Source organism: Vespula vulgaris, chromosome 14 (genome assembly GCF_905475345.1).
Source record: "Vespula vulgaris chromosome 14, iyVesVulg1.1, whole genome shotgun sequence".
NCBI classification, from domain to species: Eukaryota; Metazoa; Arthropoda; class Insecta; order Hymenoptera; family Vespidae; genus Vespula; species Vespula vulgaris.
In genome coordinates this window covers 3,187,501-3,203,204 of record NC_066599.1, presented here as the reverse complement: position 1 = coordinate 3,203,204, position 15,704 = coordinate 3,187,501, and the positions used below count along the sequence as shown (strand labels likewise).

General features: G+C 36.0%; 1 long non-coding RNA gene across 40 annotated transcripts in view; it reads right to left on the bottom strand.

Moving 5' to 3' along the window:
• Positions 1–15,704, bottom strand: part of LOC127069093 (uncharacterized) — a 32,567-nt gene that overhangs the window by 12,504 nt on the left and 4,359 nt on the right. For 18 of the 40 annotated variants that reach the window (XR_007783296.1, XR_007783301.1, XR_007783305.1 and 15 more), the window contains 10 exons: positions 14,658–14,886; positions 13,529–13,717; positions 13,054–13,132; positions 12,655–12,995; positions 11,940–12,432; positions 9,201–9,241; positions 8,760–9,109; positions 7,519–8,114; positions 6,450–6,569; positions 4,569–4,792 (listed from right to left, as the gene is read on the bottom strand). This is a non-coding gene — a long non-coding RNA (uncharacterized LOC127069093). Of the gene's footprint in view, positions 1–2,311; positions 2,704–2,771; positions 3,191–4,568; positions 4,793–6,449; positions 6,570–6,890; positions 8,115–8,759; positions 9,110–9,200; positions 9,242–11,119; positions 11,208–11,745; positions 12,433–12,654; positions 13,133–13,528; positions 13,718–13,941; positions 14,477–14,657; positions 14,887–15,523; positions 15,669–15,704 lie in introns of those variants that run through there. The other 22 variants (XR_007783304.1, XR_007783294.1, XR_007783298.1 and 19 more) reach the window with 22 other exon arrangements.

Below are 15,704 nucleotides of genomic sequence, written 5' to 3'. Positions count from 1 at the left end.
TTTGTAAATGATAAAACTCTTACAAATATATAATCCGTCGTTAGACGATGATTATCATCAATCGATTTAGAAAAAAGGATAGGACAAAAGGAAAACGAAAAAATAAATAAATACAAAAAATAAATAAATAAATAAAAAATAACGAGAAAACAAAAACAACAAAAACAAAATGAAAAAGGATAAAGATAACGATGAGCTTTTGCAGCAAAGTTGGTACGATATTAAAATCATAAGGTAAGTTCTAAAGGAGAGCCATCTTTTCAGGCTTATTAATTAAGAGAGAAGGAAGCTCTTTTCAAACGGGCCACTTCCTCAGTTATAAAACAACATCTTAGCGGTTTCTCTCTCTCTCTCTCTCTCTCTCTCTCTCTCTCTCTCTCCCTCTCTCTTTCTCTCTTACTTTAGCCCGAAACTTCTTTCGATGGTTTATGCCGAGTTTCGTTGTGGTTTTCATCAGATACCTTCCTATTCGTAATCTTATAAGTAAATTACTGGGAGCCTTCTTCTCAATTTCTTTGTTTTTTTTTCTTCTTTCCTTTTACTTAACGCTTTAAAAAATCTCACCCTTCAAGCCACTCTTCTTTATCTTTTCTCTTTTATCCTGTCTCTCTCTCTTTCTCTCTTCCTCTCTTTCTGTCTGATTTAAATAAATTTTTGATTTCTCTCTCTTTCTTTCTCTCTCTTCCTCTCTTTCTGTCGTCTTTAAGTGAATTTTTGATTTCTCTCTCTCTCTCTCTCTTTCTCCTCTCTATTGATTTACTGCTCGTGCTTATCACTGCAGTTCAATTAATAAACGTATAATTCCAAACAGAGAACGCCGCTCGAGCCTTGATGATTTCTTTTTTTATATAAATCTCTCTTTTTTGTTATTTAAATCTAAGACGATAAAAGAATAAATAAAAAAAAGAAAAGGAAAGAAAATAGACAAAGAAAATCAAAACAAGAAACGAAAAAAGGATGTAACAAAATGAAAGAAGACAAATGTTTCCGCGCATGTTGAAACGAAAAAAGAATTTCATTCCTGTTGGATGTCTTTAGAAAAAGAATATTTGCATATTTAATATAAACGAGATCCTTCGCTTTTCGATATTCCCTCTCTCTCTCTCTCTTTCTCTCTCTCTCCCCCTTCTTTTCAACGAAATCTCCAAAATCTTCGATTTTTATGCTCGTAAAAATTGATGTAGGTATCGAACGAGACAGAGGAAGGCCATGATCACACGTCGTTACCTGCCTGTTATGGCCTGGATCTGGATTGCTACTATACCACCCTCGTTCCAATCAATTAATCATTGTCAACGGCGATTCGTTTCCTGTTCCCGCCCTGAGCACTAAATTCAACGCAGGTACTGTCAATGAAAAGCGAATTGACGACCGGTGGTGTAACTTTGACTCACGAGTTCTGTCGAGAGCCAACTTGATATACTATATACCGGGTGATATCGTTAAAAAGAATTATATGTTTGAGTTGAATCGATTTTTAGAATACTTTTCCTCTCATTTTTTCTTATTTCTTTTCTTCCTTTCTTTTTCTTGTTTTTTCCATTCCTTTCGTTTCTTTTTCTTTTTCTTTTTTTTTCTCTCTCTCTCTCTCTTTTTTTTTTTATAAGCACGGAAAAATATCTCCACCATTTGTGAAGAAAAAAAATAGTAACAAGAGAGGATTTCATTTTTTTTTTTCCCTATTTGAAAAGGAAAAAACAAAGAGAGTAATTCTTTGGAACATGCTCGTTACGTTCGATATCGTTTGTACGAGAAAACTTCTCTTAATTTTATTAGAAAAGACGAGATTATAAAGTTAGAAAAGGGAAGATTTCAATTTAGAAACTTTTCAGAGAATCATATTCTTTACGTCGCTTAATGTCCTTAGTTCTCTAGTAAGATTCGATCGAACACAATCCTTTTACCAAGTTAACGATCGATTCGATAAGAATAGAAATAGAAAAGGCCCCCGATCGAATGATGCGATCTGTTTCCCGGACAAAATCTCAGGTTAATGGGATTTCGAGAATTCCAAAGATCCCTGACGTTCGAGGAAACACGAAACTTTCCGCTTTTATCGCTAAACGGACGTAGAACAAACCTATCGAGAATGTCGTCGGACTAGCAAAATCAGAAATACGAACTAAAGAAATTCCAAATATTTCTAATCTCGTGAATGGCCCTCGTAAATGTTCGTATCTACGATTAATTTTGCAAAAAAAAAAAAAAAGAAAGAAAACAAAAAAAAACAAACAACGAAAAAGGAACAAAGAGAGTTAAAAAGTGGTAAAAAAAAATGAAAAACGAGAAAACTAAAAAAAAAAAAGAAAACTACAAAATGCATACGTTTATTTATACAGGCGAGACATTAGAGAAACACGATTGCTTTGATTCGACACGGTCGAAGACTCACGTTTGAAAAAGTATTCGATGATGGCTCGTAAAAATTGATACGCCGACACCAGCGGCGGTTAACCGGACGTGAATGCAAATAAGATCGATCGATCGTAAATTTTGTGAACAGTCACGACGTAGAATCCGTAGGAAATATTACGAATTTTTCCATATCACTGTTAAGCCCTCTCCTCTATCTCTTTCTCTTCCACATTCTCCTCACCACCATTACCATCACCATCGGCATCACCATCACCATCACCATCACCACCATCACCACTACCATCACCATCCCCAGTATTCATTTCTCTGCGTCAAAACGCACTGGACCTGTTTGAGAATGACAAAAATTTTATCGTCCACATTTCGTACACGCACGCAAATTTATACATTCTCACCTAACCGATTTTTCCTCGGTTTCCACCTACTCGTCAATTTTTTTCTTTTTAGTCTATCTTTCTCTCTCTCTCTCTCTCTCTCTCTCTCTCTCTCTGTGTGTGTCTATCTTTCTCTTTTTCTTTCTTTCTCTGTCTGTCTGTCTTTTACTGTCTTTTTCTATCTTTCTTTTTCTCTCTGTTTCTCTAGTTGTTCTCTTTTTTCTTTTTTTATTTTTTTGCAAAGGTCGTTCGTCCGTCGGTACAGTGACCATTTCGCTCGCTCTTTTTACGTTAACAAGACTGTCCGGAAAGCGGCCGTCGGTTATTTATAGGCGGACGTACGTAAACGTACAAAAGTGTAACGTTCTCTCTTTCGTTTAACCGGGAAATGATCCTTTCAGGTATACGAGCGTATTCCTCTACTCTCTCTCTCTCTCTTTCTATAATGTCAACAAAAATGAAGTTAAAAATACAAGACAAGCAATTATTTTTGATGTACGTTTTTAAAGTAACAAGATTAGAGAAAAAAATTAGAAATATAAATATTAAATTATGTTGAATTATGAGCGCGAAATAATTTCATCCCAAGAGAAAATAGAAAATTTGTAGGAATTGTTCTGACGGATTTATGAAAAGAAATACGACGATATTGTGAAGAGAAACAACGATTGAGTGTTTCAAAACGAAGGAAAGGCGTATCGTCGTAGAAGATATTTGCTTTAATCCGATACTCTGTCAGACGTCTCACGGTTTACGCGATACCGATAATCCCGTAGAAAGTTTTCGTAGATAGGAACTTGTAAAGAGGCAAGCCCTAATTTGTAAACGACAAAAGGACATAATACCGGCGGAAAATACGCGAGTTGTCCGATATGGAACAACTCCGCGTTGTTTCGTTCACAAGAATCTCTCGACAAAACTTTTACTCGAATGTCTTATCCGTTTGTTGTTTCCACTCCCACTCAAGCTATTCTTTAGACACTTTTTCCAACTCGAACTCGTGTCGCTTGTTACCGATAAGAAAGTCGAATTTTTATCTGTCTTGAAGAACATTATCTACATTTACGATTATTTTTTCTCACGAATTCATCTGGAAATTGAAACGATTAAGCAACTCAATCGAATATCGAATTATTAATCTTATTTTTAGTTAGAGAATATTTAGAAAAAAAGTATCTGAAAGATGCCCCTGGAGATAGGCTACATTTGTATGTACAAGTAACCCCGGAAAATAGGCCACCTTATATGCAAATAGAACCCCTGAAAGTATTCTATATTGTATGTAGAAAGAACCCCCTGAATGTAGACAAATTTGTATACATTTTTTATAAAATCTACTTCATGAAATATATATGAAAAAGAATAGACGAAAAAATGTCTAAGTATTCGTCCGTTTCGATTAACAATGAAATTGTTAATAATTTTGATTGAAGCAAATACCGCTAGATCGTAACGCAGTTTAGTATCTATCTTCCAAATCGATCGCACACGTCCCACTAACGCGAAGTTATTTCCCATCTAATAAACTTCCCCGATTGCATCTCGTAATAGAATCGATGCTAATTTATGGCTATATATTAACAGACCGAGATAGAGAGAGGAGAAGGAAGAAAGAGAGACAGAGACAGAGAGAGAGAGAGAGAGAGAGAGAGAGAGAGAGAGAGAGAGAGAGAGAGAAGAATTTACAAAGCAGAAAGTATCAGAGATAAAAAAGAAAATGATCGTTGATGACTTGTTTACATATTTAAAGCGAATCATTCTAACGTATTCGTTAGCTATCATCATAATGTGATATAATCTGCCGTATGGACCACTTACTAGATCTCCACATAACGCACCATAATCCAGATAATAGGATAACAAGCGATGCATTTGCCAGTAACCAGGACAAATTTCAGCAAATATGTTCCATGTAACCAACCAGTAATACACGATTTCCTTTGATAGCTGCTCGATGTTGAGAATTTTTCATTGATCAGAACAAAGGAATACTCTTGATCGAGATAAATCATCGATCATCGTACAAACTTCATTCGTCGAATCTATAAAAGAAAGCAAAACATTATTAATTTAATTAAGGATTAACTCTTGATTGATATACGAATTAAATGATGTTAAAATTTTCAGTAAATCAGAGATACGAAATAATAAAAAAAAAAAAAAGAAAGAGAGATTAATTAAAACATAGTAATGATGTTAATTCGAATACAAAATTTCTGCAAATTCCAATATAAATTGTCAGTCAAGAACCAATTTATACATATGTACAAACATACATACATATGTATCTAATATAAATAAAATATATTTGATCAATGATTTCGAACGAACGAACACGCGATATAATAACCGATCTTTCACCGATTTAAAATGAAATCAGAAAGGAAGTTAAACGTGAGAATAATTTCATACGATCCAATGAACTAGCGTACGACATTCGGCTAAGTACTACAAGTGCTTCTTGTCGGACGAAAGGATGACATGCGATGAGAGAAGAGTGAGAATAGAAGGGATGGGGGAGGTTAGTGATAGAGAAGAGAACAGAAGAGAACAGAAGAGAAGTGAAAAGGGAAGGGAAGGAGAGAGGATGAGTTCATAGGTAATGGAATTCCATAGTTTCGTACCGGGAGTGAATCAAAGCGACCGTGAAGCCACTCGTTGACATGACAATTGCACCAATCATCAATGCATGAATCACGGGCAATCCACTTTGGGATCTTTCCCCTCTCCCCATCTCTATCTATCTCTATCTCTTCCTCTCTCTCTCTCTCTCACTCTCACACACACACACACACACGTTAACGTCGTGCCTCGTTACGCGTCGGAGTTGCGTTGTGGAAAGTTTGATATCGATCTCTTGTTCCGATCTACACGCTCGTGTGAGCAACTTAAACGTAAATCACTCTCTCTCTCTATCTCTCTCTTGCTCTCTCTCTCGCTCTCTTGATATATATATATATATACATGTGCATGCATACATACATACATATATATATATATATATATATATATATATATACGATCAAAAGTTTTGCACAAACACGATATGGTTTTCGGGACACGGAATTACCCTCATCGATAATGCCGTAAAAGTTATACTCGCACGGGACGCGGAACTTCCAGCCCGGAGAATTCGGGATTCAATGGAATACGATCCTTTCATGGATGCTATGCATCTTTAAAATTTGATTCCGTCGATGCATTCGCTAGGGTGAAAAAGAAGAGTGGGAGGAGGACGTGGAGGTAGAGATGGAGGTGGTCCATGGTTGGGATCGTTTCATACTGAATTTTAATACGTGCTTCATCGACCGTACTTTTCTACGCATATACACACATACACACATACATATAAGTATGTACGTACGTACGTATACACATAAGTGACATTTATAAGCTCGAACGTGAGAAAATCATTTACGTGAAATCTATGATAAACGAGATAGGATAAAGGATCGATTACGTGGGAGCCTAATATCGATGAGTTTCGACCGTTTCTTCGAAATCGCTAAGCGTATCGTAACCCGTCACGAACCTTGACAAAATCGATTCTAATGAAATTCCACGAGTGGTACTGAGACTACTATACGTATGTATGGACATATATATGTATGCATGTATGTACATATGTAAGTGTGAGTATAGGTATGCATGTACGTATGTATGTATGTATGTGTATATACGTGCGTGTATGTCACTCACGTGATCGAATCGAAGTGATCGATAAGCTAACCGCGTTGACATGGTAATTGCATCCGAAATTGAGCGAATTAGGAATCGAATCGCAGTCCACTCGAATACTCTTGATCATCTCCGGTGATCCTATCAAAAGAAGATATTTTATATGTGTCTATGCGTATGTATTTATTTATTCATAATTATTATCATTATGAATATCTTTTGATTTATAAATTACGTTTCTAAATTCCACAAAGTATAGTATATACGAACATATTATGGAATATATAGAAAATGAACTCTCGAGGATCAATATGTTAATTGTTAAAACGATAATAAAATTAGTACTATTAATGTTAAACGCGAGAAATCATGATCGGGTTTAACAGATTTAGCGAGAGAAAGAAAGAGAGAGAGAGAGAGAGAGAGAGAGAGATGTTGTGTAAAGCATCAAGTCAAACGCACTGGAGTATGTCTCTTGGAATCCGAAGCGAGTTTCCTTCCCAACGGATAAGACTTAGTCTCGACCCCAAGATCGTACCATCTTCTCCCAGAATCTCCCAATCCTATCCATTGCATCTACAACGATCTAAAGGAACACGCATTGCATCGGAAACGCGCGATATCTAATCTCTCTCTTTCTATCTCTCTCCCTCTCTCTTTCTGTATCTATCTATTTATCTATCTACCTATCTATCTATCTATCTATCTATCTATCTATCTATCTATATTTTTTCTCTTACTTTTATTCTCTCGTAAGAATCGCTTCACACAGGAGAAAACGTTCAAACGAAATAAATCCTTACTATTTTACAATTTAATCTAATTTCGAAATTCACATAGGTAAAATTCAAGCAGCCCCAAAAAATGAAATACAAATTGTTATTTACATTCTACAAATATCACAAATTAATAAACGTTAATCAATCGATTTAAAAAGTCCAATAGTGGATACAACATTTCCGATTGATTACTTAACTTTAATGTAAATACCAATCTCTATACGGTAACATCCGATCGAGTGATGTATTCAATTTGCTAAGCTGTACATCCTAACTTTGATTTTATATCGATCGTTAAGGAAAAAACTTACATAAATTTTCAAACCCGGACGATTCTCGTTCCGTTATTTAATCAACTTGCTAAATATAGTTAGAATGTATGTACGTGAAAGATAAATTTTCGAATAGTAGGGACGAATTCAGTCGTGCGATACGAAATCGCCGCACTGGTAAGATCTTGATGACGATGGGTCGAGAGTCGAGAGTAAATAAGAACGAACGTTCTGCGCATAGAATTCCTATGGGATACACGGGATACGAAATCAGAGAAATGTAGCGTAGCGAGGAAGTGGATACATTGCATCGTAGACTAGACTAGTACGACTCCGAATGATCTGTCGTCTGTTTCAGGAATGACGTTGTTCTCAATTTTTTCGCCGAAGCTTTCAAACCATACCAGTTCCTTTTCTACCATACCACTCTTTCTTTTTTTTCTTTCTTTTTCTCTTTCTTTCTTTCTCTCTCTGTCTCTCTCTCTCTCTCTCTCTCTCTCTCTTTCATTTCTTTCAGTAGTAGATACATAAAAATCCTTCTTCTCTGTTTCTATCCTTTGATTTTCAACCGAAAGGAAATTACAGCAAAGATAAAGATCGATGCATATTGTCTTTACATAGATTGATATGCAGCTCTGAAAAAGAGAGATAACAAATTTTACAAGATTATTCCTTATTTAGATCATTCGAATATTGAGAGAAAGAAGAAAAGGAAGAAGTAGAAGATTTTCTGATCGGTAAATCCTTCGATTACTTCTAAAATTCATTAAGCTCGTGAACTTCCTGATCCAACGTAAACACAATTAATTTTCTTCAAAATGCACCGAGTATATTATATATGTTATAAGGAACGAGAGAAAATCTCTAATAGGAAAACTGCAATAAGATATAAGCATGATCGTCGATCGAATAACATTTTTCAAAAGTTTTAAACTTATGAAACATTGCCGAATGAAAACCATTAACAAGATCAAAAGCGTCAAAGAAGATGCATCGTTTGCCATATTTGTCGGATAATAAGAAAATTCATAATTTAATTTCAACTTGGTTTTACTACTCGGAAACTTTCTTACAAAGCTTAACCTACCGCCCTAACTCTCTCTCTCTCTCTCTCTCTCTCTCCCGCTACTGCCCTCTTAACCCCTCTCAATTTGGCCTCTCTCGCCGAACTTACAAACATTAAAGATCTAGCATCATCCTTCGAGCAGGTACTACGGTACGCTTCCTCGATTTTATCCGATAAGCATTCCCAGTTTATTTTCTCTATCTTAAAAACTTACGGAGAGGTGGTCCTTATATTTTTTTTCTTCTTCTTTTTTTTTCTCTTTTCCTTTTTCTTCTTCTTCTTCTTCTTCTTCTTTTCTTTTCTTTTCTTTCCTTTTCTCTTCTTTTCTTTTTATGAAGCAAATAAAAATTCTTCTACGTCGTTACTACGGCAAATATTGAAGTTTCTCAGGAAGGAAAAACGTAGGTACAAGAGGAGAGTATTACGATGTACAACGAGGAAAGGAACGTAGGTAATAACAAACAAGACGAGTTTGTCAACCCTTTTCCTATTGAAAAAGTAGAACGACACCTCAAAGGATGTTTCCTTGCGATCTAAGATTATTTACTGTCCACCTGGCCGATCCTTAAACGGAGAAGAACAAACGATTTTATTCAAAGTGTACGTTTCAACATTCAGATAGAAAACTCTTAAATATATTCATTCTGATACTTACTACTATTTTTCTCAAGACAATCGAAACCAATCCAACATTGTCTGAAAATATTTTCAATTATCTTTAATTTACGAATATTTTTTAATCTTTACTAAAATTTTTATTCAAAATAACGAATATCTTTTTCTTTCGTATGACGAGTACACTGATTAAATTTCGTTAACAACGTCGATGAATTTAAGCAATATGATTATTAATTAAAAAAAAAAAAGAAAAAAAAGAAAAAGAAAAAAGACAAAAAAGAAGGGAAAACCAACTACCACTGCGTTGGAATTTAATTCAATTTTATAGCAACTGCGTATACTATGTGTTTGACGAGTGTATTCGTCATTTCTTTATTTTTGTTACGTAACATATATATATATATATATATATATATATATATATATATCTACATACACATTCAAAAAATATATTTATAGAGTTAACAGGTTAACGTGAAATCGATTTAGAATTAGTTTCGATGAAAGAGTTCGCGGAAGGATTTGAAAAGTCACGATTTGGAACTCTTGAACGAACAAATAGTGGAAAATTTGAGTCGATGCGAAAGAAAAACAAGAGATTAACGGAGAAAGAGTAGGAGTTGAGAAGGACGAAAAAGATGAAAAGGAGGAAGAGGAAAAGGAGGGATGAAAGTAATACTCGCGCTGAGAGAGAGAGAGAGAGAGAGAGAGAGAGAGAGAGAGAGAGAGAAAGAGTGAGAGATCAATTAAAAGGCAGGTGCAGTGATCCGCGTTGCGGCGTTTTAATTAATTTCTCTAGCTTTCGAAAAAGTACGTCGAGAAGATGGAATCGCTATTAGACTGTAAGATCCAATCGAACGATTCCCAAAACTCTATTGATAGGAGTGTTCTTGTTCCATAGAGGACAGGAGAGAGATGGAGAGAGTGAATAAGAGAGACAAGGGGAAAAAGACAGACAAAGAGAGGGAGAGAGAGAGAGAGAGAGAGATGAGAAGGTGAAAGGTCCTTACGAGAGGAACGGAATAGTTACTTTGACTGATGCGTTGAGCCACGACAAAGGATATCTTGGCCTGAGAACGTGAAGTAGTTTCAGTGAAGAAAAAGGAGAACGCCTTGGAAGCAATCAAGGTTCGGGACCAAAGAGCAGAACCTGACTAACTCATTTAGCCGAAGCAGCCGGAACACTTAATGAAGACAGTGGCGAGAAGACAGTAGGAGCCACTCGCCAGTGATGTTGAAGAAGAAGAAGAAGAAGAAGAAGAAGAAGAAGAAGAAGAAGTAGAAGAAGAAGAAAAAGAAGAAGAAGGTAATATCGATTTCGCCTTTCGATTCAAGAATGGTTCAAAGTAGACGCGGAGACTATGCTTACTACCTTTCTCTACAATAGAACGTTACACTCCGTGGACCTGGATAAAAGCGAAAGCGTGTTGAGTCTAAGAGTTTCAGGTGAAAAAGAAAAGGTAGGGAGGAAGGAGACAGGGGAGGATGGGTCGGTCGTGTGGTAGAGGTACTACCGAAAAAAGAAAAGAGTTCTCTTTCTGAGAGAGAGTATAGAAAAAAACCTACTTCTCCCTCCAAATAATAAAAAAAAAGAAAAGAAAAGAAAAGAAAAGAAAAGAAAAAAGAAAAGAGAGAAAGATGGAGAAGGGGGAGGCGAGAGTGAAAATGAAAGAAAATTTTTGTTCACAATCTACGATCGGCCTATTCATTCAGGCGATCAAAGAACAAAAGTGTCCGCGTATAGGAGCGTATCTACTGAAAACTATCTACCTATGTATTCCAAGTTTTTCAAAAAAGGAAATGAGGAAAATAAAGGAGAAATAGTAAAAAGGAGGATAGGAGACAAGAAAATAAAAGAGGGCAGGAAGTAAGCGTGACCGCAACGAGAGGACACTTTTTTCTCCTAGCACGCTGATACGAAAAGCCTTATCGGATGGCACTGGAGTCGGCACATACTTCAGACCGACAGTACGCTGACTGTGGACGATACTCGCAGATGGTCGCGACGATAAGTGACCCTCGTTGCAAGACCAGGCTCTTACTTCTGCAGAGAGAAAGAGAAAAAGAGAAACTAGCTAAGTAAGAGAAAGAAAGAAAGAGAGAGAGAGAGAGAGAGAGAGAAAGAAAGAAAGAAAGAAAGAAAGAAAGAAAGATGAAGAGAGAAGTAACGAAAGTAGCGAGAAACGGTGAGGAAGAAAAGGGTGGGAGTGATGGGAGGAAAGAGAGAAAGACGAGAGCGGGACCCCGATGTTTCCGTGCGAATGGAAACGGGCATGCAATAGAAAAGGCCAGGGCTCTCCAATTTGCTGAGAGCTCTCCATCTCCCAAGCCCTTCTTGTTCTTTCTCTCTCTCTCTCTCTCTCTCTTTCTTTTTCTCTGTCTCTGTCTCTATCTATTTCTCTCTTTTTCTCTCTCTCTTTCTTGCTACGCTGTTTTCTCTTTCTCTCTCTTTCCATCTGCAAGGTATATCTGTCCTTTTCTCCGTTTTCCAATCCTTCCACCTCGTCTTGCATCTTTTTCTCTCTTTCTTCCTCTTTCTCTCTCTCTCTTTCTCGATATTCCCCTCAACCCCTTCATCGTACCATCACAGTTTCTGTTTTCCGTGCATTCGCACTTGCACTCCCTTCTCCTATCTTATTACGTTTGTTTTCCTTCGTTCTTTCAGTCCACGACCCCTTCTCTCTCTCTCTCTCGTTTTCTCTCTTTCTCTTTCTCTCATTCTCCTCTTACCACTTCTCAACGAATTCCATTCTTTTTCCATTTTTTCCCCACGTACCTCTTTCTCTTTCGCTCTCTATTTTTCTCAGTTTCTTAGTTTTTCTTTTTGGCTGAAATTTTCACAAACACGAATGCACTCGACCACTAATGGCAACGTTCGTTCTCGAATTAGGCATCCAAGGGAGCTCTAGCTATTCCTCAACGTATGTTTCACCTAAAACCGGAATACGATTCTTAAGATAGGATCTAGCACTGATGATGACATGTTCTACTAAGAGGAACTAGAGCGGAATGGAAAATAAATTAGATGCGAGATGCATAACTCGTAGATTACGTTCCAAACGTAGTCGACGTGTTAATATGCTTTCCTGGGATACGTCAACGCGAAATTATTGAATATTTCCAAGAGCGTGAGTAAAGTTGATCAACATTCAATTAGGATCCTTTTCCTTTTTGTCTATGATCCAACGTTGAGTTGGACTCGCTTGTAATACTGCGAAATTATTTTTATTTCATCATCTTCTACTTTTTATCCTCATCTTTTTTTTTGTCTAAAGAAAAAATAAATTATGAAGAATATCGAATAAATATATTGGTTAAACTGATTAAACGAAGTAATCCAATACTTCGTTTAAAATAAATAATTCAAAATACCAAGAAATCAATACAAATAATATTAAAAATGAAACATTGATGACGATGATGATAATAACTATATCAAAGATATAGTTCAATTTGAAAATAAATTGTGTACATAACTATCACTTCTTTACCTCTTTCTAAATTCTTTCTAGCTCTTGGAAAACGTCTTTGTGTCTTCGATCTATCTCGCTCCCTTTCATCTCCCGAGCAAATCAAAATGTGTGTACGTGTGTACTCTCGAATCTATATAGGTTGGTGAGACGATAGAGGAAAGAGAAGAATTTCCGATAACGTGGTGTAGAACCTCGAGGATCTTGTCCTTCTTCCACGAAAAGGATCCAGGAAATTGATCCAGCTATGGAGATAGCACCGTCGCCGTCGTCGTCGTCGTCGTCGTCGTCGTCGTCGTTGTCGTCGTCTTCGTCGTCGTCGTCTTCGTCGTCGCGGTGAAAACTCTTAGACAGCTGTCAACCTTAGGCAGTCTTACCATCAGAGATCTCGTTTGTATGTAGATACACGAAACGTCTTACCAGTTTCCTCGTTGCGTGTACGACACCAATCTGCCAGTTTCGTTACTTCCTATATCTCACTTTACAAAATTTGTATCACCTTTAAAATAGCATCGAATGTGTATCGCGTTGATAAGATCGTTGATAACGTATCGTAACATTTCTAAATATACATACATATGATTCGAATGATTTTGAAAGCGATCGAATCGTTTAAATCATATATTATTCGTTTCGAGATATTTTAACATTTGGATTTGTATTATTTATATATTATTTTTCTATATAATAATAATAAAGAGAAAAAATAAGTATATTTAATCTTAAGAGATAATTCTTTTATGTTATTTTATAATTTAAAAAAATAACGCCTGAGACAAGATATGTATGTCTTTCGATATTTCAAAGAGCTTGGGTCACTTTCATAATCAACATTTCTCATATGTAATTAGATATATCTTATTAAGAGGAATATAAGAACGTTTTATGTACTCACTATATAATGGATTAATTTACGAGCAAATAAATCACGCCCCATGAGTTTGCTTAAAGTCCATAATTCTCATAATTTATTTCAACGATGAATAAATCACCATCGCCGCTTTAAATTTCTACAGAATCCGTGAAGACTCTTTTACGCATAGACAATAAAGTTTTGTATAATCGAACATCCGTTAAAAGTATTCTGAGAAGAAAAAAAAAGTCAATTATTTTAAATAAATAATCAACAATAACGTTATATGTTTTTTTAATAACAAAATTATTTCTCAAATACATTTCTTCTACATACATATGCATATACTAACATAGAAAAAAAAAAATAAATAAAAATCTCTGATATCGCATATGATAATAAAAATATATATGGAGACGTATATTTCAAAGAAAGAGAATCAAAAAGAGTCGTACTGAATATAGGAAGAGGAAGAAGACGAAAAGAGACACGTCGTTCGAAGGAAAATCTTCGCCAGTTTATAGCTTGTTTTATAGACTTCCTGAGTATCGATCCAACACAACGACAATGTCGACGATCGAGGTCTTACGATCGATACATCGATCGTTACTATGAAGCCAGATTGCAACGACGACGACGACGATGTCGACGACGACGACGACGACGACGACGACGACGACGACGACGACGACGACGACGACGACGACGACGACGACGACGACGACGACGACGACGACGACGACGACGATGACGTCGACGACGACAACGACGACGACGACGACGACGACGACGACGACGACGACGACGATGACGACGACGACGACGACGACGATGACGACGACGACTGTTTCATAAAATCCTGGCATCATGAGTATGTATAGCACGTATGACAAGAGCCATTGTAATCCATATGTGCCTATTGTATGGCATACGTGCGATGAGCACAGTGGAAGAAGTGAGATACGAGAGACACGTTAAAGAAAAAAGATCCTGGAAATCGTGCGACTATATGATGTAAAGAATATATATATTTTATATAATGTATATGTATGTATGTATGTATGTACATATGTATATATATGTATGTATGTATTTATATAGGTACTTGATATCATAGACATATACATATATCTACGCACGTATCAACGCTTTGAGAAATTCAATATTTCACCTTGCACTGCTATCAAGTGAGATCCGTGCGTTGAAAATTTTCTCAGGAAAATCGTCGCTTTTCACCGTTATGTTCATTCCTTCTTCGCAAGAAGCAACTGATCTACTTTGTAGATCTGTATGTATGCTTGCATGCATATAGGTATATATATATGCATATATATTTACGTGTGTGTATCTTTTTTCAAAATCATTCATCTTGTTATTTGCACTTTTATCATTTATCAATCCTGCGTATGAAAATATTTAATATTAAACGAACGATATTGTATGAATATTATGTAAGTTGATATTAAAATATTTTCAATGAAATTTATTATGCAAATAAATAGTACTGGAAAAGGTTCATCATGAAAAAAAAATTAAATGGAGTATTGAGATATAAGAAAGGAGAGAAAAGAAAATTGAAATATATGAAAGAAAAAAAGAGATACATTTACATTGGTAGGATAAATATAAAATTCTTTACGATGAGTATTTTGATAACTGAGTTTAAGTATATATATATGTATATATATATATATATATATGTGTGTGGAGAGATAGTAGTTACATAAAAATAAAATGATTATTAAAACTAGGAATAGTGAGAAGAGCTCGAAATAGTGATTGTGCGGAAAGGTGGAGATAAAAATTTCGCGGCACGCTCTTATTCGTCGACACTCTCTCTTTCTCTCTTTTTCTCTCTCTCTCTCTCTCTCTCTTTCTTTCTCACTGTTAGCCCTCAGTGGAAAGACTTGAATTATTCAAACAGGTTTTTCCGCGATGTCTGCGTTTTTCGCGGTCGCCTTCTATCCTGTCGAGTTTTCTAAGAAAGAATGAAATTTTTACACCGAATCTAGCACGTTATAGACAAGTCGTGCATACTTTGACCTCGATACTGCCTCCAATGAATTTCCAGGAAATAATAATTTTTCTTCTCTCTCTCTCTCTCTCTCTACTCTCTATCTCTCTATCTCTGTTCCTTTGAAAACTTCTTTTTCTCATTTCTTCCCTTCTCTTTTCTCCTGTTCTGTGAATAAAGATAACCATTTTTATAGATATTTAT